We start from the raw sequence: 27,153 nt of genomic DNA, 5'->3' as shown, positions 1-27,153 counted from the left end.
GACCCAGCGACAGTGAAGGAATGGCAATGTATTTCCAAGTCAGGGTGGTGAGTGATTTGGAGGGGAGCCTCCAGGTGGTGGGGTTCCCAGTTATCTGATGCTTTTGTCCTTCTTGATGGTAATGGTCACTTCCCGCCCTCCCCCTTCCAGGGTGACCCCCCATCCTGGAAAACTTCAGCTCCTCGACTAGGGGACCCCCCCCCACCGAACACTGGAGCAGCAACTTCAGTGCCCTTAAGCTGCATGCAGGAAAATGGAAATGACTACTCACCTCCTCCCTTCCCATCTGCAGCATAGCAAAAAATGCCAATTCCTTATTAGCAATAGCTTTCAGCTGTGCAGCTAGAGGCTGCTCACAGTTAAAGGGAGTTAATGTCACCGTCAACATATAACCAAGAACAGGGCTCTGTCCTGCAGATGTTTGGTAGGACCCCGCAAATGCTGCATCTCTCACCCCTCAGCCCAGCAGAACCACTGACCTATGACACCCAGCCCCCCGACCAGGCCCGTCCCACCTGGGAAGTCCTCCAATTCCACCCCCCTAATCACTGGTGCAGCAGCTCCAGTGCCCCTGGGCTCCATGGCAAGAAATGGAAGTGGTGACTCAACTTCTCAGCTCCCATTTTTAAATGAGTGGGACACGACCAGCGGTTGGGGCATGGGCTTGTGCCACAAGGGTCATGGATCAATTGGTCGTGGCATTCCCACGGTGGTCCCAATCACGGGAGAAGCGTCCAACGGCGGCAAGCAGCTTTGAAATTGAGAATGGTGGCCGCCACCGGCTTTTAAATGAGAACAAAATGAGGCTGTGTGCAGTCTTCCAACCATAAGCAGTAGCAGTGAGTAGGTCATGAGCCCTACAGGTGCACTTGGCATCAAGTGCGCAGATGCCCTTGGGACCAAATCATGGACGAGAGCTTCTTCCATTTTCTAGCTGCTAGCAAGCGAGCCAAGAGGACTTTGAAGATGGGTTATTTTGGTACAATGAAAAGATGGCCAGCGACACAACTAAGAAGTGTATCTACTGGCCAGGATCTCACAACTGAATCTGTTGGAGAGTGCTGCTCAGATAAATCCACGGCAGGACAGAGCAGTTCTAGTGTTAGCTCTGTACAGAGCTGCAGCTCTGGTGAACAACCTACAAAGAAGAAACTTAACTCGGGAACAAAACAGTATAAAGAGGATTTCTTGAGGTATGGCTTTGTCAATTGTGCCAATGCAAATAAGAATGCAAAGTCCAAGTGTGTTATATGCAGAGAAGTACTGGAAAATGAGAGGAGAAGTTTCAGATTTTGAAAGTGAAGTGGTGGGTGAAAATCCGCATTGAGGTTGAGATCCCTGAGTCAGTTATTAATTGACAGCTGACTATAAATGAAGGAATACACTGCTGTACCCGACCAGTGATAGCACGTTAAAAACCTGCCAAAAGTCCATGAGGCTGTCGGCATTTGGGAGAAGCATCTCCCAGGAGTCTCCAGTGCTGAGTAAAAGCAGCATTTTCTTGCTGTTGCCCTTCACAATGACCGACATGTATGAGGTTGGATTTTCCGTTCTCACAAAGATGAAGACAGCACAAAGAAACTGGCTGAACTCTGCACCTGAGATCCGCATTGCCCTCTCCTCCTGTGAATCTGACTAGAGTGAGATCATGAGGACCAAGCAGGCTTCCCTTTGGCATTAAAAGTAAGCGAATGTGGCGTGTGTTGTGGAGATCGGCCGACATGGGTTCCAAAGGTCAGCGGGATTGCAAAAGTCGGTCGCGGGAAACAAAGTTTGAAAAACACTGGCCTCCATGATGTATTTAAGATTAGGACAACTGCTGAAATGGCTAATGCTTATGAATTATCTCACAAACCTGGGAGTAGCAGCAGCCAATTGTTTGCAGCCCCACCCAAAAACTGGAGAGTTGAGATAGGACAAGTGGAACACTGCTTACCACAAGTAAGATAGCAGAAGTGAAAAGACAGATACACTCCATACTGAAGTGTAAGTGCGATTCAACGGGACCAATATCTTAATTGTGATGTAAACGTAACAAATGAAGCCAGATTGTTGGAAATTAAAAGCTAAGATTGTGGTACTTGTGGGAGTGCATATTGTGTCTTCAAAAAAATGCTGTACCAGGAGGGATTCAAAAGTGTTGACTGTTGGAATAGATCAAAGCATGGACAGTTACAGAAGTATTTTTCCAAGGGTGATATATTCCCATTTTTGTCAGGTGAAGAAAGTAAGAAGATGAATATTCTTAGAGATATGGGATCATCTCATTTGGGGATGTGGTAGGTGAAGGGAATTCCCCTTCAGAAATGTCACCATATAAAAATGTAATGATAACAGAGTATTAACGCAGGTTGTTTGTTCACTCTGTGGAAGGTTAATTCACAATGTGGTTTAATTTCCCATATTGTATTTGTGCTTTTGGGGCTTAATTATCAATTAAATATGTTTATTTTATATTGGAAAATTACTAATCGGGAGATAAGATTATGCCATCTTCAGTGATTTCCATAAACACTGGTGAAATTGTTAAAAATGTACAAGGAAAATTGACGGGTGTATAAAAATGCATGGTTTTCTGTAAAAACTATTGTCTTTTGCTGATGTGCTATGTCATGCAAGACGTATCAGACCATTATCATTCTGAATACCTGAGCTGGTGAATACTGAAGAGCACCCCCGGATCTGCCCATACGCCTAAAGTACATCTTCAGTATCCCGATTGCTTGTTCGCTGAAAGCTCTCATGGTCAGGGAGCTTAATCATATCTTTCATGAGCATCATTATCTGGACTCGAAATGGGTGTCATCAGTTACATCTTCTGTGGAGAGCCCTTGTCTCCAAAAATCATCTGCTTTGAGCTGTGATAATTTCAGGAAGGTTTGATTGCCGCAGGATAAAAATGTCATTGCAGTTTCATGGGAATCTTGTACAAATACGCATGGTGATCTTTTTTGTGGTTGCAAATGAGCTGGACGTTATTGCAGTGAAAGCACTTGCAGTTAAAAAAGACTCCCAAGATGAGCTGGGAATGCCTTGATTACCGCCTCACCGCAGTTGATTATTTCCTGGAGCTGCGGGGAGGTGGGCCAAAGCTGCAAAACCAAGCACATCCTCATTCTGACTGGCCGCATCAGTTGCAAAGCATACATAATTGACCGCCCTCTCAAACATTGCCTTGGTCCTGTGTGTTTTTGAAAACTCACCACTATTCTTAGAATTCCCCCTATACCAAAAAGGGCCGACATTCTAAATGGTGATCAGGGATTCTCACTCCCCGACTCCGATGCAAGCTTCAGTGGGTGCTATTCAGGTCAAACTATATTTTCAAGTTATCCCCCGGTATAACCCATACCTTCACCGTAGATTTCATCTACTTACCACTTAGTAGCATCGATCCTGGGTCCCGCATTGCTAAGTAAGTAAAGTAGACTAATAACCACTGTTTCAGGTTAAAACTTTTAAGTTATTTTATTATTATATATTTTTTCTCTTTTTAAAAGATGCAATCACTGTCTTTACAGGAAGGTAAAAAGATCTTGCTTCTGGATCCTTCTGGTTGGTTGAAGGGACCTTCAGGCCCAACATGACAATCAATCTTCTTTAAAGTCTGATCTTCTTTAGATGTATTCGCTGGTTAACTCGGTTGCTGTGTCCTATCTTTCCCATGTGCAGAGCTATAAGAGCTATCGCTGATCTGAATTTGCCTATTCTTTAAATTCTAGTCTTCCTTAGATGTACTTAGCTATTTTAGCTCGGCTGCTCTGCCCTGTCTCTTTCCCATGACCGAGCTGACTGTAATCTGTCTCTGCTGCTTCTCCCCTCTCTCTGAGTTCTGGTTGTCGTTATTGTAGTTCCTGCTCTTGTCTCTCGGTTTATATTCACTTTCTAACAATTAAGTTTTTATGATGTTATTGTAAAGTAACTCTTATTTTCTTTGATTGTAAAAAGTATCTTTTGATCTAAAACAGTCTAATCCAACAAAGTATTCATTTTGACATGACTTCATCTCATAGATCTGATTACATTGTTTCCTTTGTGATGTTCAAAATGCTTTGACTTCAAGAGGTGTTACTTTTAATTCCTGTCATTTCTATAGTTTTATTTTCCAATTGTGTCCTCAGCTCAATTTTGACTTTGATTTTGGCTTTGAATTATGTTTCTCGTAGACTGATAGCCTCCAGTTTTCTTTAATTTACCTGGTATTAGCAAATTTTCACACCTAGAATTCTCACAAAATTCAACTGAACCTCATCCACTCTTTTCCAGATCCTTACTAAATTAGTTACTTTCAGTGAAGGTGTGAGCCATTGTCTTTGGCTTCATTCAAAATCCTGTTTGTCTTGTTTGCTAAGCCTGCTTGACCAAGGCTATCTGCATTTTACAATCCTTCCCTGGCAGCTGCTGTTAACCCTTTGTGGGATCTTTCCCGAAATCCTCTCGTGTCTCTCAGACCAGATATTGCCAGACTTCCATGTTTCAAATGACACATCTTTCCATATTATCAATTACATGTGTAATGCACTTATGGGCAGCAGATTGTGAGATCCTGCAACCATCTCTTGCTAATTGCTGGAAAAGTCATGCGGCAAATAAATTAAGAGCAACGATGACTCTGGCAGCCACCTGTTCCACTTGTGAGGAGATCTTCTTCCAGGAAGTTGAAAATGCCAGTGACCACCTGGAATAATATTCTGAGCCTCCTGATGTCCTGGTGCTAAGTCATGTCCAGGAAGCTGATCCTCTCCCTGCCTCTGCACCCGGTCTTGCTGATTTTGCCTTCTGCATGCTGAATCTGTGTGCTTATTCCCCCTCTCCCATCGAGCGGCAGTTGGATCAGGAGAAGGCTGCTGCTGCTCAACTTGTTCCTCATTTGAGCTCCAGGGTAAAGCTGTGTGGGCAATACTCATTGACAGAAAGTGTAGATCAGATTCCAAAGTAGCAGAATCAACCTCCAAAGCAGTGAAAGCACAATCACAGAACAAATCTTGTGGGGAAAGATTTGTTCTTGAGGACCCTGAGGAAGTGGAATAGAGAGTTATTTCACCCCTTTAGCCAGTTACCCACTTCCAAACCCACTCACTTTTCCAGTTTAAAATTTCCTCGATTGAATCACCTCAGGAAAAGTATTGTAAATATATTCCTTGATTTCCAAAGGTAATCATGTGGAATTTGCTGATGTTGAATATTGGTCATCTTTCTTTGTATGCAGCCCTTGTAGCATACAAAGCAGGGCCTATAGAATAATTAATCATCTGTCTTGCTTCATGTAGCATCATCAAGTTTTGAGGATCAAGATTCAATTATGCTATTGTATCACTATGGGGCAAAGAGAAAAGGCAGGCCCCAGGAACTCACCAGGGCACCTTAAGCAGCTCCTCCTAACCCGCGACTGCTACTATCTAGAAGAACAAGCGCAGCAGATACCTGAGAACACCACCACATGGAGCTTCCTTCCAAGTCACTTACAGTCCTGGTTTTGAAATGTGTTCATGTTCCTTCCCTGTTGTTGGGTCAAAATCCTGGAATTCCCTCCCTCACAGAACTGTAAGTGTAGCTACATCTCAAGGACTGCAGCAGTTCAAGAAGGCAGCTCACTACCAGCTTCTCAAGGGCAATGAGGGATGGACAAGAAATGTTGGCTTCGCCAGCAAAGCCCACGTCCCATAAATTATTATTATTTTTTAAATGTCTCATCCGGTACAGGGACTGAACCCAGAAAACCATTCAGGACCATACTCTTAACCATCTGAACTAACTAGCCCTACTTAATCACAATTTATGTAAAGATTGTTATTTTCTTATACTGATTTTGCTGTGTGGTTCGTTAATACCATGTGCGTAAAAAAAGCCTCATCTCTGAAGTGTTGGGTACTCTGCTACACAGACGAACCAACACGGTTGCGAATGGTACAACGCAGTTTTATTTCAAACATCTTAGGGCAGCACGGCAGCATTGTGGATAGCACAATTGCTTCACAGCTCCAGGTCCCAGGTTCGATTCCGGCTTGGGTCACTGTCTGTGCGAGTCTGCACATCCTCCCCATGTGTGCGTGGGTTTCCTCCGGGTGCTCCTGTTTCCTCCCTCAGTCCAAAGATATGCAGGTTAGGTGGATTGGCCATGATAGATTGCCTTTGGTGTCCAAAATTGCCCTTAGTGTTGGATGGGGCTACTGGGTTATGGGGATAGGGTGGAGGTGTTGACCTTGGGTAAGGGTGCTCTTTCCAAGAGCCGGTGCAGACTTGATTGGTCGAATGGCCTCCTTCTGCACTGTAAATTCTATGATAATCTATTTACACTGGTAAACTGTTTACTGAGGTTCGATCATGACCCTTGATTCTGTGGACCTATTCCTAATTCTATCTTGTAGTGGCACTCAGCACATGGTGGATGTCTGAGTGGCTTGTAATGAGCTCTGTGCCTTGAGCCGTCTCCTGCTCGAGTGCCCAGGAAGTGTTGTGTTCCCTGTTTTGAAATGTGTATGCTCTTGCCTGTGATTGGCTGTCGTGTTGTGTGTGTTGATTGGTCCGTTGATCTGTCCATCAGTATGTATGTATGTATGTGCTATGATGTTTACCTGGATATCATGACATCCCCCCTTTTTGTACAAGAACATGTGCCTACGTGGTCATAAATAGAGATGTGTACTGAGTGTAGTTAAATGTGTGTGTGTGTGCAATATTTACAGCATGTACATGGGGCTAAACTATATACAAGGGGTGATGTTTGGTGCGACATAACAACGAGGTTGTACCATAAACAAAGAACGGGGAAATGTTGAACGACAAAACAAATTCCTGTAACGATAAGAACAGAAACATATTAACACAGTGGTAGTATGAGTTCAATGTACAAGCAGTCTCATAAGTCCAGTCTAGTAGGTGGGTGACGAATTCGGGTTGACCGCCTCAAGGGTGGGTCTGGAACCACCGGCTGAGGAATGGGCCTGGCCACGGGAGACGACGGAAGGGGCATGGTGGCAGGCAGTTCCACAAAGTCGATATCAGGAACAACAAGAAGGCGCGGTGTCGGTGTAAGTTCCCGTAGCGAGCGTGGATGTAGGCGAAGAGCCCGGCGATTGCGCCTACGAATGGAGCCATCAGGCATGCGAACCAGGAACGAGCGGGGAGCCACGCGTCGGAGAACTTTGGTAGGTGCTGACCAGCCACCTTCTGGTTGGTGGATGCGGACTTTGTCTCCAGGGGCCAGGGCGGGAAGATCAGTTGCCCGTGTGTCATATGCCCTCTTCTGGCGACCGCGCTGCTGTTGCATTCTGTGTAGTACCGGAGCATGGTTGGTTGTGGGTGCCAGAATGGAAGGCACAGTGGTCCTGAGGGCGCTGGTCTGGTGAGTGGCCAGTGGCTAGTGGGGCCGAGCAATAGGCCAGTAGGGCTAGGCAGAAATCCGATCCAGCAGCAGCAGCCTTGCAGAGGAGCCGCTTGACGATGTGAACGCCCTTCTCTGCCTTTCCATTGGGCTGGGGATGCAAAGGGCTGGACGTCACGCGGCAGCAAAGGATGACCATTCCTGGCTGGCGAAACATGGCCCATTGTCTGACATGACAGTCATCGGAATGCCGTGGCGAGCGAAGGTGTCTTTTCAGGCCCTTAAGCCAGCGGACGATGTCAAATCGTGCAGGTGTACGACCTCTGGATAGTTGGAAAAGTAGTCAACAACGATGACATAGTCCCTGCCGAGCGCGTGAAAGAGGTCCACACCCACCTTCGCCCAGGGGGACGTCACCAGCTCATGGGGCAGAAACGTCTCAGGAGGTTGCGCCGGTTGAAACCTTTGGCAGGTGGGGCAGTTGAGCACCATATTGGCAATGTCATCACTGATGCCCGGCCTGTATACCGCCTCTCGGGCCCTCCGTCTGCACTTCTCGACCCCCAGGTGGCCTTCGTGTAGTTGGTCGAGGACCAGCTTGTGCATGCTGTGCGGAACCACAATCCGGTCCAGCTTCAGAAGGACACCATCAATGACGGCCAAGTCGTCTCGGACATTGTAGAATTGCGGGCACTGCCCTTTGAGCCACCCTCCCGTCATGTGGCGCATCACATGTTGTAGAAGGGGGTCAGCCGCAGTCTCGGCGAATACGGGCCAGACTGGAGTCGTCAGCTGGCAGATTTGCCGATGTGAAAGCCACCTGTGCCTCGACCTGACAGACGAACCCCTCTGAATCTGGCGGTGTGCTCACTGCTCTAGATAGGGCATCCGCAATGATAAGGTCCTTACCCGGGGTGTAGACCAGTTGGAAGTCATACCTCCTAAGTTTAAGTAGGATGCGCTAGAGGCGAGGGGTCATCTCGTTCAGGTCCTTATTTATGATGCTGACCAGGGGGCGGTGGTCAGTCTCAACGGTAAACCGGGGGAGACCATACACATAGTCATGGAACTTGTCTATCCCGGTTAGCAAGCCCAGGCACTCCTTTTCGATCTGCGCGTAGCGCTGTTCTTTGGAGGTCATGGGCGACCGGGGCCCATGACGCAGTGTCATCCCGCTGTAAGAGCACCGCCCCAATGCCGGACTGGCTGGCATCAGTCGAGATTTTAGTGTCATGAGATGTGTCGAAAAACGCCAATACCGGTGCTGTGGTGAGCTTAAGTTTGAGCTCCTCCCATTCCGTCCGGTTTGAGCCGAATTCTGTAGGTGTCGGGCAGTGTTCCCATGCCCTCGAATGCCTCCTGGTTGTGGGCGAGGAGCGATTGGAGCTGTACACTGAACTCTGCATCCGGAAATTCAGATGTGCCGTCTGGAGACAGAGCGTGGACTCATTGCACGAGGTGGAGAGCCTTGTATGCCTGTGCGCCTAGCAGGGAGTCCTTCGATGATCCGACTATCTTGAATGAGAGTGTGGCCGTGTGTGTGTGTTGTGTGTCACCTGGAGCTGGCAGGATCCCATAGCCGGGATAACGTTCCCGTTGTAGTCGACCATCCTGCAACGGGACGGCCGAATTGGTGGTCTGACCTTCATGGCGTAGAAGGCTGACCATGCTATGAGGTTGGCGGAGGAGCCCGTGTCCAGACGGAATGTTATCGGTGATTGGTTGACCGTTAGGATGGCACACCATTCATCACCCGGATTGATCGTGCTAACTTGCACCGGCTGGTGGGTCCTGGCTGGAGACATTCGGTTCCCATCAATGACCGCAACACGGAAGGCGTCCCGGTCGTCTGTGTCACTGGTCTGGATATCGTCTGGGCATAACTCGTAATAAGGAGGCTGAATGGTCCGCACGTCCCTGCGAGGTTGTCGGAGTTGGGGAACATTGGCAGGTTGAGCTGCTCGACAGCAAGCAACGTAGTGGCCCACCTTGCCACAGCGGAGGCATTGTCGGGTTCTTGTGGGACATTGTCGCTTTAAATGTGCGGCTCCACAGTTGCCGCACGTTGTGACGTCATGGCGTTTGTTGCGCCACTGCGCATGCGCAGTTTGGTCTTGCGTTGAGTGTGCCTGCGCATCACGTCCCTCAGTGTCCGCCCTCGTCTGGGCCGCGGGCCGGGAGGAACTCGATCGCCTGGACCCGTTCGGCCTCGTAGGGCGCCTGCCTCGCCGATCCGGCCGCGTAGGACCCCTGCCGCGCCGATTCGGTCGCCTGAAATTGGGCATAGCGGCTTGTCGCATTTTCGTGCAGGACACAGGCTTCGATTGCGGAGGCTAAGGTGAGGCTTTTTATTTTTAAGAGCTGCTGGCGTAGGGTGCACGAGGTGACCCCAAAAATGATCTGGTCCTGAATCATGGAATCGGAGGTGGTGTCGTAACCGCAGGACTGCGCGAGGATACGGAGATGCGTAAGGAATGACTGAAAGGGCTCATGCTTACCTTGCAAGCGTTGCTGGAAGAGATACCTCTTGAAGCGCTCATTGACCTTGACGTTGAAGTGTTGGTCAAGCATGAGAAGGACCGTCTTGTGTTTGGTCTTGTCCTCGCCTTCCGCGAACACCAGGGAGTTGTAGACATGGATGGTGTGTTGACCTGCCGTGGTGAGGAGGATGGCGATCCTTCTGGTGTCCGAGGCACTTTCCTTTTCGTTGGCTTCCAGAAAGAGCTGGAAGCGCTGTTTGAACAGCTTCCCATTAACGCCGAGGTTTCCAGCGACTTGCAGCGGCTGCGGTGTGTTGACGTGTCCATGGGGCAGGATGGCAGATTCCGGAGGATTTGTAGGTAGGTACCAAAGTCACTCCTGATACTATGAAGTGTTGGGCACTCTGCTACACAGACGAACCAACACGGTTGCGAATGGTACAACGCAGTTTTATTTCAAACATCTATTTACACTGGTAAACTGTTTACTGAGGTTCGATCATGACCCTTGATTCTGTGGATCTATTCCTAATTCTGTCTTGTAGTGGCACTCAGCACATGGTGGATGTCTGAGTGGCTTGTAATGAGCTCTGTGCCCTGAGCCGTCTCCTGCTCGAGTGCCCAGGAAGTGTCGTGTTCCCTGTTTTGTACTGTGTATGCTCTTGCCTGTGATTGGCTATCGTGTTGTGTGTGTTGATTGATCCGTTGATCTGTCCATCAGTATGTTTGTATGCATGTTCTATGATGTTTACCTGAATATCATGACAATCTCCTAACTCACTTGAGGCACATTAATTTTCATGTGACCACTCCATTGCATCTTGTGTGCAACCCCAGAGCGCTGCATCACCACACCGTCAAACCTGAACATTCGCTGCGATCCTTATAGCAGTGTTCAGTTAATCAGGTTTCCTCCTGGCCATCTAATAATTGAATACAGTTTTTAAAAAGCAGCTTGATTGTATCATTAGATGTGTTATCCAGCATGATAAAGATTTTGAAAGGCTAATATTGGAAAAAAATAGCCTTTCAAACCCAGGCTAGGCCTGTCAAGATTCAAAGCTGCTGCATATTAACACCACAATGATATTCTCACTGATAATTTTCTAATTACAGATTATTGTCTGAGTGAATGCTTTCTAATGGATTAATAGCAATAGTTAACAGGTGCGTCCATCTGGTATGAGAGATAAAGAACTGAGGTTTTAAGAAATTATAAATTGTTTCTAAAGCAAATTATGAGATTCACATATTGTTAGCAATACGAGTATCTTAGGTTAAATGATTACTCCTTCACACTTAAGACAATTTTATGTTTTCACACCTTCTAGTAAATGTGTTAATTATTCCCACACATTTATCAAAATGCATTTTTCTGGTAGATATCCAAAACGTATTTGGGCTTTTTGGATTGTGAATTTCACCCTTTAAAATCAAACCTTGACTGTCACCTTTGAATTTATCTCTGCCAATCTCGCATGGTCGTTGGTGGGAGAAAAAAAGGTTAGTTTAAATAATTTATTGGAAGTTGCACACTTTTTAACCTATTATAGTCTTCCACAATACTGAATGCAAATGTTGCTACTCACTTATTTGAGGTAGGGACTCCAATGGAGTTATTTTGATCCTGTTACAATTGTGAGCTTACCTTATTTCACACATTGGCCCAGAATTTGCTACAGGGATCATCGCATGTTGTGCCATGTGCATTTGACTGTATCTCTCAACCTTCAGATTGTAAAATTATTGTGCCCCAAATTGTTGGAAGTGTGAGCTGATCGCAGCAAGATGAGGGCAACGAAGCAGCTGGGAGCTTGGTGAGAAAGAACCAGGAATGATGGTGACAACAATAGGGTTAATGAAAATCGAATGAGCCACAGAATGAGAAATAAAAGGAAAGGAAAAGATTGGGTCGAAGGAGAAAAAAAGAAACTGAGAGGAAAGTAAGGACCGCGATTCTCCGGAAAAATTTCTCAGTGTGACAGCAAGCGGGAATTGTCACGGGTTTCCCGGCGCGAGGCCGGCAACACTATTCAACGTTAATTGGTCCACTTCACGAGGCTTCACGAACTTCTCGCCCCGAATGCCGGCTCGCCAGCTGATCCGCCGGGACCGCGCTCGTCAGCTGCCCCCCGGTAACAAGGTCAAGCAGCACTTAAGCTGCATTTGCTCAGCTAACCCCACAGCCAGCCTTCAACACTGGTGCCGAGGAGACCAGCCCCAGGATCGGGAATGTTGACCTGGGGAGGCTCCTGAACATGGGTGAAGCCAGAAGGGATGCCCTGTTTCCCGGAGGATGATCCACAAGGTAACCAGTGCTGCCTGGGATGAAATGGCGGCCGCAGTCAGCTCGGGCAGTGTGACCAGAAGGACTGGCCTCCATTGTCGGCTGGCGAACACAGCAGAGGTGAGGAACCACTGGGCTCCAACAGGAGGACCTGTCAAATGTTTTTTTTAAATATAAATTTAGTGTACCCAATTTGTTTTTTCCAATTAAGGGGCAATTTAGCGTGGCCAATCCACCTACCCTGCACACCTTTGGGTTGAGAGGGCGAAACCCACACAAACACAGGGAGAATGTGCAAACTCCACACGGACAGTCACCCAGAGCCGGGATCGAACCTGAGACCTTGGCGCCGTGAGACTGCAGGGCTAACCCACTGTGCCACCGTGCTGCACGGGACCTGTCAAATGTGAGTAGTGATTGCCTTACTGACCAACCCATTCCTCCCTCTGACCACATGTCCATTCTCCCGCAGATCCAGCAGCTGATGGCGTCGACCCATCCCGGGTGGCCCCCTCTCCAGACCCCGAGGAGAATACCTTGGTGGAGAGCTCCGAGGATGCAATTGTTATAGTTGCGTCATAGCTGTCGTCCCCACCCACCACCAAAGCAGATACACACACCTCAGTGGGAAATGTTAGTGGCCAGGCTTCTGGTGTGCACCACACTGCTGCTGATTCCTGGACCCAGCTAGCTCCCAGCTTTGGGCTGAGCATATGGAACAGAGTTACCTGGATGTGATGGAGGTGATAGTGAGCAGCCGGGACATTCAGTGGGAGATGTCAGCGTCACTCCAGTAGATCCATAGCGGACTGGAGGAGTCCCAGAGGCTATGGGGGCAGAAGATAGGGTCGGCAATGAGTGGCACTGTGGCCAACACTGCCAGGGTGGCGAGCGCAGTAGAGAGCCTGGTCCACGATGTCAGAACCATGAGTGAAGGTGTCCAAGGCGTTGCACCATCATGATGGCCATAGATGAGGGGCTCGGTAGCATGTCTGTCTCGCTGGGGGATGTCACCAAGTACCAGGCCGCCTTTGATGCTGTTCTGCAGGGCATGTCCCGCTCTTAGATGGGAATGGCCAAGGCTCTGCGGAGGTTGTCCCAGTCGCAGGTGGGCATTGCCGAGACGCTGCAGAGCATGGCACAGTCACTGAGGAGCATCGTCTAGGGCATCAACACGATGGTGCGGACCATGGGGAACTGCCAGTCTGGTAAAGCCAGATGATACAGGGGCAGCCTGGGCTCGAACCAGCTGCCCCACATCCCAAGGCGAACCCCAGGGCCCTATTGGCACTGACCCGGAGGAGGGGCCACTGAGTGCCAACCCGGGCCCGATTCCCCGAGTTTCACCCCTCTGATCAGGCCGCGCTTCGGGGTCAGCACACGGGATAGGGCGGCATGGCTGTGCATGTACCGTCGACAAGGGAGCCGGGGCCCTCCAGGCCCAGAGCCCCCATAGGACGCCCACCAGGAGCAGCGAATGCCATGGGACGAGGTAAGCAGCAAGCTGCGTCCACCTCAGATGTGCATCTGGGGAGACACCAAACGTAGTGGTAGAGCTAGGAGGGCAAAGCACACCGAGGATCACTGAGGGCACCGGGGGATGGGGGGGGATGAGTGGGTTGGGGGATGGGGGGGCTGCACCATCAAGAGATTTGGGACCTTTAGTGACCAATAAACACCCTTGTGCACAACCAGTACGAAGCCTCTGTCACTTTCTTCCACAATGCATCCCCACGTGCAGGTGATGGGTGAGAGTGAGCACTCAGCAGACAGGCAGGGGTCAGACTATGGCATAAATTGAGGAGCACCAGCGCCCAGCTCTCTGGGGGTTATCATCACCCCCCTGCCCTCGACAGTGACCCGCTGGTGGTGCCGACACAGTCCCAGCACCCTGGAATGATGTGACACATACCCTGAGAGGGTGGGAAATGCGGGTGGTGGGTGGATAAGGATGCGACGATGGACCAGGCCATGTGCTACATAAAGCAGGCGAGTATGAGGGCCTTCCTCACCCTCCGGGCTTGCCGGACCCTCATCGCTGCCGCCTGTCCTGCAGCCTACAGCTGGGCCTTCAGTTCCTCCCCAGGCTTGTCCTCCAGCCGCTGCTGGTCCAGCATCTCCACATCATCCTCGTCCCTGTCCCCATCCCCCTCCTCCTCCTCTCCCTCCGAACTGCCCACATGTTCCTCATCACCAACCTCCAACTCATCGGCCCACTGCTGTGCCAAGTTGTGCAGGACTCAGCAGACCAAACCAAAGCGGGCGACCCTCCGGGCGGTGTACTGGAGTGCGCTACTGGAGTGGTGGAGGCATCAGACCCGCATCTTGAGGTGGTTGTTGCACTGCTCAATCACAGCCCAGGTGGCTACATGGTCCTCGTTTTACCGGTCTCCGGCCTCTGTACTGGCGTCATTAGGCAGGTCCTCAGTGGATACCCCTTATCCCAAGAGCCAGCCGCCCATCCTGGGGCGCTCCTTGAAGAAGGCAGGGATGACAGACTGCCCCAGGATGTAGCTGCCGTGCAAGCTCCCCGGGAAGGGGGCACACACGTGCATTATCTTCATCTGGTGGTCGCACACGAGCTGTATGTTGAGGGTTAACATAGGGCAGCTCCAGATGGCCTGGTGAGCACAGGGCAACATGCATGGCATCTATGACTCCCTGGATCTGGGCATCCCAGCAATGGCGGAGAAACCTGCTGCCCGGGCATCCTATTAGGCTTGGTCTATGTCAAAGTGGATGTAGTCTTCTGCCCGGAAAATTAGGACATTCGTGACCTGCCGGATGTACCTGTTGGCTGTGGGCTGAGAGATACTGCATAGGTCCCCACTCGAGCCTGGAATGATCCCGTGGCATAAACATTCAGGGCTGCAGTGACGATGACAGCCACCAGGAGTGGGTGTCCCCCTCCTCCATGTGGAGCCAAGTCTGCGAGGATATGGCACAGGTGCTGCACCGTCTCCTTGTTGAGGTGGAGCCACCTGCAGCAGGCGCTGTCCGTCATCTGTTCAAATGACCAGCGATGACTGTACACCCTGGGCCGTCGCGGGTCTCCCGCTCTGGATCCCTCCCCACCCTGATGGGCAGCCAGGACCTCAGGGTATGGGGCGGGTTCCGGCACATGGGCCGCTGCCTCAAGCATTTGCAGACGCTGCTGCTGCTGCCTTTTCCGGAGTTTGGCCGCACCGTGTAGCACCAGCACCACTAGGGCAACCTCTGCGTCCAACATCCCTGCCATAACGTTCAATATCTGTAAGACATTGGGAGAGGGTGTTAGACGGACAAACAGCGGTGGATCCCATCCCGGGACTCTCCATTCCCCCATTGATCCTTCCCACCCCCTATCCGGAACGCCCTGCCCACGTACTCCAGGCCAAAGCGGGCTCACCTTCACCAGAATCCAGAACCTGTACCCCGGACACCCGCTCACAACATCAAACAGACTGGGCGCTGGCCCCCTCCCCGTGGCACTCACCCACCCTCCGGCCCTGAACATGCCCCTGGAGCTGGGATCCAGCGGTTCGCATGGTGGTGCAGTGAGCGGTTGCCCCCCAGTTGACCCCCCCAGCGCCCCCCCCACAATCCTCCCATGGCGGCCCACCCCTGTGGAGGGTCCCGCACCCCGAGCCGAGGGTCCCCCATAGCCCACTCAGCACAGGGCCAGCAAACCCAGCATCCCTGGGCTCTTTGCCTGTGAACAAAGATGGCCACTCACCTCCTCGGCTCCCCACAGAAGCCCTTCTGTCAGGTTCACATTTTTATAAAGAAGTACTAATTGGCACCAGTGTGGCCACTTAATGAGAAGGCCGCTGAATGATGGAAGGCCATTGGATATGGGGTGTCTCTCGTCAATTGTATGGAAATGGGGCTAAAGTGGTGATAATTGGTTTCCCACCATCCTACGGCGAGATTCCGATTTCGCCTGGGGGCGCTGTTTGGCGCCTGGCGCGGTTCCTGTTTTTGGCCTGTTCACCGGCCTCGTTTCGCTTGAGCGGAAGTGTAACGAGGCCAGAAGATCGCGTCTGAGGTTTCTTAAATTTAAAAATATCTAAGGATAATTTAATGCTTGCAGGAACAAGACTCTACTAGCTAGATATTCTTGGAGCTGAGAAGACAATGCGGACCCCGATATAGAAGTCCCACTCCTATTTCTGACATCCCATTTTTTGCTAATCAGGGATTCACACAAGAGGGAAATCTAAACTCAGCAACACAGTTCTCCTGCATCATTGTTTACGATAATGCCTCTTCCAGACTCTTAATTGCATTAGACAAAGCTTGCAATATTCTTTGTGATAATAGGTGGGGTTTACCAAGCCCACTCTGCCAGGATCAGCCAGTTCCATTGAAAGTCAATGGACGTTTGGCTGGGCCATCGAATCCCCCTGCAACGGGTTCTGCTACAATGGAGCCGGAACATCCCGGCTAATGTCTTCTTCCATTCTTTTAATTGCATAAGGCAATGGCCGTTACCTTCCACCATTTTTTGTGCTAATGTCTTCTTCCAGTCTCTCAGTGAGGCAGGGTGATCCTTCTGCAATGTTGCAATTAACCTCCTCCTACATAATTAGCTCACTCTGTATGCTGTATTGGGGTTTTGCTATTTATAATTTGCTGTTCGACGTCACGTCTGCAGTATTTGGGCTTCATAATCTTATGATTTTACAGTATGGGGAGGTCATATCCTTCACAACTACAAAGTATCTTTAACATCAGTTCAGTTTGATTGATCTTTTCTCATTTTAAACAGGGTGTGCTGATGTAGAGAAGTGGGGGAGGCATGAAAGTGTTATTAAATCCAATGCTTGAGAAGTGAATTAATATCAGCAGCGACATGGCCATTAACCTAAAATGCTCCACAATTATATCAGTTGGTTCCCCCGCACCCCTCTTCACTGAATGTAGGTGTTCCAATTTCAATTACAACGTTCATATTTTACTTCCAAGAACTGGCAAGTTCCAAATTCCAGCATGCATTTGATTCCAAGGTTGCTGGGTTTGAGGTAATCTACTTGTTTTACATTTTTTTTTCTTTATTCATAAGTATATCATCTTTATTTGATGAGGCTAGCTTAATTAGAGAACTAAATGTACATGCTTCATGGTTGGCACACATTGATGATTATTGGGGAGTTGTGGAAGCATTAACAACATTGTGTTTTTTTGTTCTCTCTTTACTGAATGTTGATGTCCAGTGTTGTACCCGTCACTTTGTGCGACATGATTGACTGTGCAGGCACAGCTACTCCCCCCCCCCCCGCCCCGGCGGCTAGATATTGCGAGAGGCCAAAAACGGAGTTTGCACTGGCGAGACTTTGGAACCCGATCTTCTTGGGGCCACCCTGATGACTCAATCAGGTTCACACCCAGGAAGGGCACAAACCTCATTAAAAAGAATTTGAATGTATCAGCATCTACTTAACGGGGTTAATGTTGCATCTTCAGCCCTTATCAAATTTTCCCACCAACAGGTGTGATGTGACGCCGACGCAAATTACTACTGCTTTTTAAAAATGGGAATCAGGTGCCATGACCTCCAAGAGGGAGGGAGGAGGTGAACACCACCCTCTCTGCTGAGCGCCAGGGAATCCACAGGGACAGAGGCCGCAGGCCAGTTTCGGAAGGGATGGGGTTGTTGTGGAGGTTTACAACATGAAATCAGGCCCTTCGGCCCAACTTGTCCATGCCGCCCAGTTTTTACCACTAAGCTGGTCCCAATTGCCCACATTTGGCACATAATCTATAAAGGCAAGGAGGGGAGAAGGGAGTGTCATGGGAGAGAATGGTTAAGGGCTGTGAGAGAAAGAGGAGGGCAGCAGGCGGAGGCATAAGGCTGTACTCAGTAGGTGGGATGGGGTTTGTGGTTGGTGTCGGTGGCCCTGGAGTCTGCTTTTAGTGCAGTGTAAGTCTACTGTCTCTGGAATGGCAGGAAGCTTTTATTGTTGCATCAGTCTGCTGTCTGTGCTGTGTGAGTAAGCATTTACTGCTGTGTATGTCTGCTGTCTGCGGCATGCGAATCTGGGGCAATGGCAAGTGCGGGGCACACCAGTGGGATGTGATGAATGTCAAGGAGCCGGGCCTAATGGGCTGGGTGGATAAGACCCCGAGAGAGAAAGCAACATACCCGGGGGTGAGGGAGAGGGGGTCTCAACCTATGGAGTAGCTGTCCAGGAGGCTTAAGTTTTGAGGCATGAGAGCAATGAGATCTCTGAACTAGGCAGCCGGAGGAAGAAGGATGCCTAATAGCTCTGCCTCTCCCTGAAGCAGAAAGCAATTGCGCTCTCTAACATTCCTGAGACTAATGCTTGTCAAATTACTTGGCTATCAAAAGTTAACCCTCAGTAATGTCAGCTCCCCACAGACTCAAAGTCAGAGAACACTTGGGACTAGATTCTACGCTCCCCGACGCCGAAATCATGTTTGGTGATGGGGCGGAGAATTCGTTTTCGCACCAAAATCGGGGGCGGCGGCGTATTTTGAATTTTCCGCCCCCTGAAAAGCGGCGTAAGCTAGGAGTATGCCACGCCAATGATCCACCACCTCAGGCCATTGCCTGAAGCCCACCCTGCGATGCTCTGTCCCCAACCGGCCGAGTTCTCAATGGCGCGGCCGCCACAGTCGGTGGAGGGCCGATCGGCGGGCAGGGGCGGGACTTGATTCGGGGCTGGGGGCACTGTGGGCGGGCGGTCAGGGGCGTGTGAACGGCCGATGGGGGACACAATTTTGCTGGTCCAGGTCCGCAGGCTGAGTCCGCCATGGAGCATGGCGCATCGGCTGCAGGCCAACGCCAAGCACATGCGCGGCCTCTGTACTGGAAGTGCTGGGGGCCATATCGACAGCTAGAGCAGCAAGCCCTATGCTGCCTTCCTGCTAGCACCCAGCAAAATGGGTAATCTGTGTTGTGTTATGGTGCTTCGGATAACACAGGCTGCTACTTGATGCAGTCTTAACTAAAGGATGCTCCAGACTCTGAAATGAGTTCAACGTGTTTATGGAACTATTAACACAGTTCTCAAATGAGTTCGACTCTCTGCTAATCTAACTGTAGTAACTCAGTCTAACTGTACCAGCTTGCTCTAAGCCACGTGCTGGGGTGTGATGCTGCTGATCAACCCTGTCTAACTCTCTAGATGTCTGCCTGTGGAAAGAGGCAGGGTGTGAGTGCCTCATCCCTTTTTTAATGTTTATGTCATGCCCCCTTGTGGTGATGCCACCTCTGAGTGTCCTGACTGCCCATTGGTTGTATCCTATTCTGAGTGTTCATTGAGAGGCTAGATTCACAGTATAAAAGTGATCCCCTACAGTGCAGACTTTGTTTGCACTGAGTGCTGAATTTGGTGCATTTGAGTGCTATAGTGAGAGTTTGGTGACTGAGGGAGTTAGCTGTGGAGGGAGTAAGGTACTCCTTTCATTTTGTTTCCTACATTTCCGCAAAGAGCGAGAAGGGAGCCAGGAGTTTACAGAGAGTGCAGCTGACTGGGAGCAGAGTCGGAGGGTGGAGGTCCAGTTGGTCCACAGGGCAGTTATATTCTGTAAGGTAAGAGGGGATGGAGGCTAGGCCAGTTGCATGCTCCTCCTGTAGGATGTGGGTGGTGAGGGATACCACTGGTGTCCCCATTGACTATACCTGCGGGAAGTGCACCCCAACTCCAGCTCCTGGGAACTGGCGCTGGAGCTGGATGAACTTCGGATCATCCGGGAGGCAGAGGGGGTGATAGAGAGGAGTTACAGGGAGGTAACCACACCCAAGGTACAGGACAAGAGTAGCTGGGTTACAGTCAGGGGAAAGAAAACAAACAGGCAGACAGTGCAGGGATCCCTCATTGCCATTCCCCTTCAAAACAAGTATACCGTTTTGGACGCTGTTGGGGGATGACCTACCGGGGGAAGGCCCTAGCGGCCAGGTCTCTGGCACTGAGTCTGGCTCTGGGGCTCAGAAGGGAAGGGGGGAGAATAGAAAAGCAATAGTAGTAGGAGATTCAATGGTTAGGGGAATAGTTGGGAGATTCCGTGGTCGCGAGCGAGACTCCCAGAAGGTATGTTGCCTCCAACGTGCCACGGACAGGGATGTCTCGGATCGTGTCTTCAGGATCCTTAGGTGGGAGGGGGAGCAGCCAGAAGTCATGGTGCACATTGGTACCAACGAAGTAGGTAGGAAAAGGGGCGTGGAGGTAATAAACATCGGGCGTTAGGCTGGAAGTTAAAAGCCAGGACAGACAGAGTTGTCATCTCTGGTTTGTTGCCGGTGCCACGTGATAGCGAGGTTAGGAATAAGGAGAGAGTGCAGTTGAACACGTGGCTGCAGGAATGGTGTAGGAGGGAGGGCTTCAGGTATTTGGATAATTGGAGCACATTCTGGGGAAGGTGGGACCTGTACAAGCAGGACGGGTTGCATCTGAACCAGAGGGGCACCAATATCCTGGGAGGGAGGTTTTCTAGTACTCTTCGGGAGGGTTTAAACTAATTTGGCTGGGGAATGGGAACCGGATTTGTAGTCCAGCAACTAAGGTAGCCGATATTCAGGATGCCAAAGCGTGTAGTGAGGCAGTGGGGAAGGGAACACTGACAAAGGAGAGTACTTGCAGGCACGGAGATGGGTTGAAGTGTGTATACTTCAACGCAAGAAGCATCAGGAATAAGGTGCATGAACTTAAGGCATGGATCGGTACTAGGGACTATGATGTGGTGGCCATCACAGAAACTTGGATAGAAGAGGGGCAGAAATGGTTGTTGGTGGTCCCTGGTTATAGATGTTTCAATAAGATTAGGGAGGGTGGTAAAAGAGGTGGGGGGGGGGGTGGCATTGTTAATTAGAGATAGTATAACAGCTGCAGAAAGCCAGTTCGAGGAGTATCTGCCTACTGAGGTAGTATGGGTTGAAGTCAGAAGTAGGAACGGAGCAGTCACCTTGTTAGGAGTTTTCTATAGGCTCCCAAATAGTAGCAGAGATGTGGAGGAACAGATTGGGAAACAGATTTTGGAAAGTTGCGGAAGTCACAGGGTAGTAGTCATGGGTGACTTCAACTTCCCAAACATTGAGTGGAAACTCTTTAGATCAAATAGTTTGGATGGGGTGGTGTTTGTGCAGTGTGTCCAGGAAGCTTTTCTAACACAGTATGTAGATTGTCCGACCAGAGGAGAGGCAATATTGGATTTGGTACTTGGTAATGAACCAGGGCAAGTGATAGATTTGTTAGTGGGGGAGCATTTTGGAGATAGTGACCACAATTCTGTGACTTTCACTTTAGTAATGGAGAGGGATAGGTGCGAGCAACAGGGCAAGGTTTACAATTGGGGGAAGGGTAAATACGATGTTGTCAGACAAGAATTGAAGTGCATAAGGTGGGAACATAGGCTGTTAGGGAAGGACACAAGTGAAATGTGGAACTTGGTCAAGGAACAGGTACTACGTGTCCTTGATATGTATGTCCCTGTCAGGCAGGGAAGAGATGGTCGAGTGAGGGAACCATGGTTGACAAAGAGGTTGAATGTCTTGTTAAGAGGAAAAAGGAGACTTATGTAAGGCTGAGGAAACAAGGTTCAAACAGGGCACTGGAGGGATACAAGATAGCCAGGAGGGAACTGAAGAAAGGGATTAGGAGAACTAAGAGAGGGCATGAACAATCTTTGGCGGGTAGGATCAAGGAAAACCCCAAGGCCTTTTACACATATGTGAGAAATATGAGAATGACTAGAGCGAGGGTAGGTCCGATCAAGGACAGTAGCGGGAGATTGTGTATTGAGTCTGAAGAGAAAGGAGAGGTCTTGAACGAGTACTTTTCTTCAGTATTTACAAATGTGAGGGGCCATATTATTGGAGAGGACCGTGTGAAACAGACTGGTAAGCTCGAGGAAATACTTGTTAGGAAGGAAGATTTGTTGGGCATTTTGAAAAACTTGAGGATAGACAAGTCCCCCGGGCCTGACGGGATATATCCAAGTATTCTATGGGAAGCAAGAGATGATATTGCAGAGCCGTTGGCAATGATCTTTTCATCCTCACTGTCAACAGGGGTGGTACCAGGGGATTGGAGAGTGGCGGATGTCGTGCCCCTGTTCAATAAAGGGACTAGGGATAACCCTGGGAATTACAGGCCAGTTAGTCTTACTTCGGTGGTAGGCAAAGTAATGGAAAGGGGACTGAAGGATAGGATTTCTGAGCATCTGGAAAGACACTGCTTGATTAGGGATAGTCAGCACAGATTTGTGAGGGGTAGGTCTTGCCTTACAAGTCTTATTGAATTATTTGATGAGGTGACCAAGCATGTGGATGAAGGTAAAGCAGTGGATGTAGTGTACATGGATTTTAGTAAGGCATTTGACAAGGTTTCACATGGTGGGCTTATGCAGAAAGTAAGGAGGCATGGGATAGTGGGAAATTTGGCCAGTTGGATAACAAACTGGCTAACCGATAGAAGTCAGAGAGTGGTGGTGGATGGCAAATATTCAGCCTGGAGCCCAGTCAGCAGTGGCGTACCGTAAGGATCAGTTCTGGGTCCTCTGCTGTTTGTGATTTTCATTAATGATTTGGATGAGGGACTTGAAGGGTGGGTCAGTAAATTAGCAGACGATACGAAGATTGGTGGAGTTGTGGATAGTGAGGAGGGCTGTTGTCAGCTGCAAAGAGACATAGATAGGATGCAGAGCTGGGCTGAGAAGTGGCAGATGGAGTTTAACCCAGAAAAGTGTGAGGTTGTCCATTTTGGAAGGACAAATATGAATGCGGAACACAGGGTTAACGGTAGGGTTCTTGGCAATGTGGAGGAGCAGAGAGATCTTGGGGTCTATGTTCATAGATCTTTGAAAGTTGCCACTCAAGTGGATAGAGCTGTGAAGAAGGCCTATGGTGTGCTAGTGTTCATTAAAAGAGGGATTGAATTTAAGAGCCGTGAGGTGATGATGCAGCTGTATAAAACTTTGGTAAGGCCACATTTGGAGTATTGTGTACAGTTCTGGTCGCCTCATTTTAGGAAGGATGTGGAAGCATTGGAAAAGGTGCAAAGGAGATTTAGCAGGATGTTGCCTGGAATGGAGAGTAGGTCTTACGAGGAAAGGTTGAGGGTGCTAGGCCTTTTCTCATTAGAACGGAGAAGGATGTGGGCAACTTGATAGAGGTTTATAAGATTATCAGGGGAATAGATAGAGTAGACAGTCAGAGACTTTTTCCCCGGGTGGAACAAACCATTACAAGGGGACATAGATTTGTGCTGGATGATCTCCAGTGGTTCACTGGGTGAGTTGACGGAGCGGGACAATGCATCGGCGATGATGAGCTCCTTGCCAGGTGTGTACACCAAATTGAAATCATACCTCCGAATTGTCTGCAAATGAGGCGTCATGTCATTCAGGTTCTTTTGGATAATGTGGACCAGAGGCCTATGATCCGTCTCAACAGTAAACGTTGGCAAGTCGCAGACATAATCATGAAATTTGAGGATGCCGGTGAGAAGACCTAAATACTCCTTCTCAATCTGCGCATATCTGGTCTCAGTGGTGTCATTGCCCGTGACGCCTATGCCACTGGTACCCAGGATGACATGTTGTCTCTTTGAAGCAACATCGCCCCAATGCCATCCTGACTTGCATCTGTGGATATCTTGGTCTCTCGGTCTGGGTCAAAGAATGCAAGGACGGGTGCAGTGGTGAGCTTGGCTTTCAGCGCCAGCCACTCTGTTCGGTGCTCCGCCTTCCACTCAAAGGCGGTTGATTTTTTTCACCAGGTTGCGTAGGGCCGTGGTGCGTGTGGACAAATTCAGAATGAACTTGCCAAGGAAATTGACCATTCCCAGGAAGTGCAGTACTGCCTTCTTGTCCTCGGGGACTTTCATTGCCTCGATGGCTTTAATTTTGTCTGTGCCTGGACGCACACTGTGTCGCTAAATCTGATCGCCCAGGAACTTCAGCATTGATGTCCCAAAACAGCACTTGGACCTGTTTAGCTTGAGGCCATGTTCATGTATACGTTGGAATACTTTCTTGAGACGCGACACATGTTACTCTGGGGTTGTGGACCAGATTATGATATCGTCAATGTAGATACAAACCCCTTCTATTCCCTCCATCATCTGTTCCATGATGCGATGCAAAATCTCTGACGCCGAGATAATGCCAAATGGCATTTGGTTGTGTAGCAGAATCTGCCAAAAGGCGTGTTGAAGGTTTATCATAGAATTTACAGTGTAGAAGGAGGCCATTCGGCCCATCGAGTCTGCACTGGCTCTTGGAAAGAGCACCCTACCCAAGATCCACACCTCCACCCTATCCCCATAACCCAGTAACCCCACCCTACACAAAGGGCAATTTTGGACACTATGGGCAATTTAGCATGGCCAATCCACCTAACCCGCACATCTTTGGACTGTGGGAGGAAACCGGAGCACCCGGAGGAAACCCACGCACACACGGGGAGGATGTGCAGACTCCGCACAGACAGTGACCCAAGCCGGAATCGAACCTGGGACCCTGGAGCTGTGAAGCATTTGTGCTATCCACAATGCTACCGTGCTGCTAAGGTGCAGAGCCTTCTGCTGGATTCTTCAAGTTGGATTCGCCCAAATCCTTGGGATGCGTCCAATTTTGTGAAGAAGCGCGCGTGTACCATCTCACTCGTGATTTCTTCCCTCTTCGGGATGGGAAATGTTCCCGCATAATGTTTTTGTTTAGATCCTTGGGGTCAATGCAGATGCGTAGGTCCCCTGAAGGCTTCTTTACGCACACCATCGAGCTGACCCAGTCGGTTGGTTCAGTGACCTTGGAGATGATGCCTTTTTGTTGTAGACTCGTGAGCTCTGCCTTCAGGCGCTCTCTCAGTGGAGCAGGAACACGTCGGGGTGCGTGGACCACTGGCTTGGCATCATGCTTCAGTAGAATCTTGCACTCGTACGGCAGCATGCTCATCCCGCTAAATACATCTGGGTACTGGGTTAGGATGTCGTAGATGCTGGCCTGAAGATCCGAATGGGACGGCGTCGTGGTGTAGACCCTTTGAATGAGGTTCAGTTGCTTGCAGGCGTGTGCACCTAGCAGGGACGCCCTGTCTGGTTTAACAATCTTGAAGCGTAAGCTTGCTTGTGTGTGTCGGCTGGACACCTGCAGATGGCAGGGCCCCAGTGCCTTGATTGCGTTTCCATTGTAGTCCAGGAGTTTACAGGCAGCTGGAAGGATTGTGGGGGGTTTCTTGATTCTCTTGAAGTCCACCTGCGAAATCAGGTTGGTGGAGGCACCTGTGGCCAGTTTGAACTGGATGGGGCAGTGGTTGACCTTCATCACTGCACGCCATTCGTCCTTGGAATCCACGGCCAGGATTGATTGGACTCGCGATGTGTCCAGTGTGGCGTATACGCACTTCGTAATAATGCCCACTCGGTAAGTGTTGGCCAGGTATTCATCATCTGGATCCGTCGCACTGCCTGGATCAGAGTCATGCATTCAGTGTTGCACACTTCTGATGCGCCGCTGTCGGAATTGGGAGCGCTGACTCCTGACTGGTGGTGCAGATCTGCACAGGGCTTCATAGTGGTTTGGTTTCCCACAGTTTAAACAGCATTTGCCTCTTGCAGGGCAGTTTTTTTTAAAATGGGCAGTGCCGCATTTCGCACACGTCATGACGCTCAGTGCGTCGTTGCACATGCGCGGTGCGGTTCTCGGATGGCTGCACCTGCGCAATGCGGTTTTCGGCCGCTTTGTGTTCCCGATCGCATTGCGCAAGCGTCAGGCCCCGGGAAGAGCGCGCAAAATGGCCGCTTTCGTCAATGTGGAGGCGCTGCATCCGGGAGATAGCCTGAACACTCTCCACCTCGTGAGAGGCTTGTTTTTCATTTTCTGCCGTTTTGTACTGTGAATAGCGATTTTTAGAGTGCTCACGCACAGTACACATTTCAATCGCGACTGGCAGGGTCATGTGCTTGATTTTCAACAATTGCTCTCACAGAGGATCAGAGTGGACTCTAAAAACGATTTGGTCTCTGATCATGGAGTCAGTGATATCACCAAAGTTGCAGGATTGCGCTAGAAGTCTAAGGTTAGTTAGATAGGAGTTGAAGGATTTGTCTTTACCTGGAATCCTCTGCTTGAAGATGTAGCGCTCTATGATTTTGTTGGTGTACACCTCGCAGTGGCTGTCGAATTTGTCCAGGATGGTTTGGTACTTTGTTTTGTCCTGCCCTTCAGAAAAGTGAAAGGAGTTGAAGATCTCTATCGCATGGTCACCCGCAGTGGTGAGTGGAAGAGCTATCTTCTGAGCATCGGTCGCGCCATTGAGGTTGGATGCTTCCACGTATCGTTGAAATTTCTGCTTGAATGATCGGCAGTTGGCACTAAGATTGCCAGTGGTCCTGAGCTGATGAGGAGCCTGAACTTTGTCCATTGTGCCTGTATGCAGTTGGCTGGTTGTCACGGATCTTGCTGAGTTGAACTAAATAGATTGAACAGCCACTCCTGCTTTCATGTTGTGTTATGCTGCTTCGGATAACACAGGCTGCTACTTGATGCAGTCTTAACTAAAGGATGCTCCAGACTCTGAAATGAGTTCAACGTGTTTATTGAACTATTAACACAGTTCTCAAATGAGTTCGACTCTCTGCTAATCTAACTGTAGTAACTCAGTCTAACTGTACCAGCTTGCTCTAAGCCACGTGCTGGGGTGTGATGCTGCTGATCAACCCTGTCTAACTCTCTAGATGTCTGTCTGTGGAAAGAGGCAGGGTGTGAGTGCCTCATCCCTTTTATAGTGTTAATGTCATGCCCCCTTGTGGTGACGCCACCTCTGAGTGTCCTGACTGCCCATTGGTTGTGTTCTATTCTGAGTGTTCATTTTTCCTGGCGTAAAACACCACCGTTTTCACGCCGGCGTGGAGACTTAAGTCTCCCGAACAGAAAGTCCGGCTCCTGTTGTGGAGAGGGGCGGGGAAGGAGGAGGACCTCCTCGTGAACCTGCTCCTGAACCTGGCAAAGTTTGGCATTAACAGATCCTGGCAGTGGGCGATCGAGGGGGTCGTCCAACCTGACTGTTTGCCCCTCTTCAGCAGCTTCATTTGTGGCCGGGTGTCCCTGGAGAGGGAGCA

Source organism: Scyliorhinus torazame, chromosome 9, assembly GCF_047496885.1.
Source record: "Scyliorhinus torazame isolate Kashiwa2021f chromosome 9, sScyTor2.1, whole genome shotgun sequence".
NCBI classification, from domain to species: Eukaryota; Metazoa; Chordata; class Chondrichthyes; order Carcharhiniformes; family Scyliorhinidae; genus Scyliorhinus; species Scyliorhinus torazame.
The sequence above is the reverse complement of the archived record's forward strand: the minus strand, read 5'-3'. Positions refer to the sequence as shown.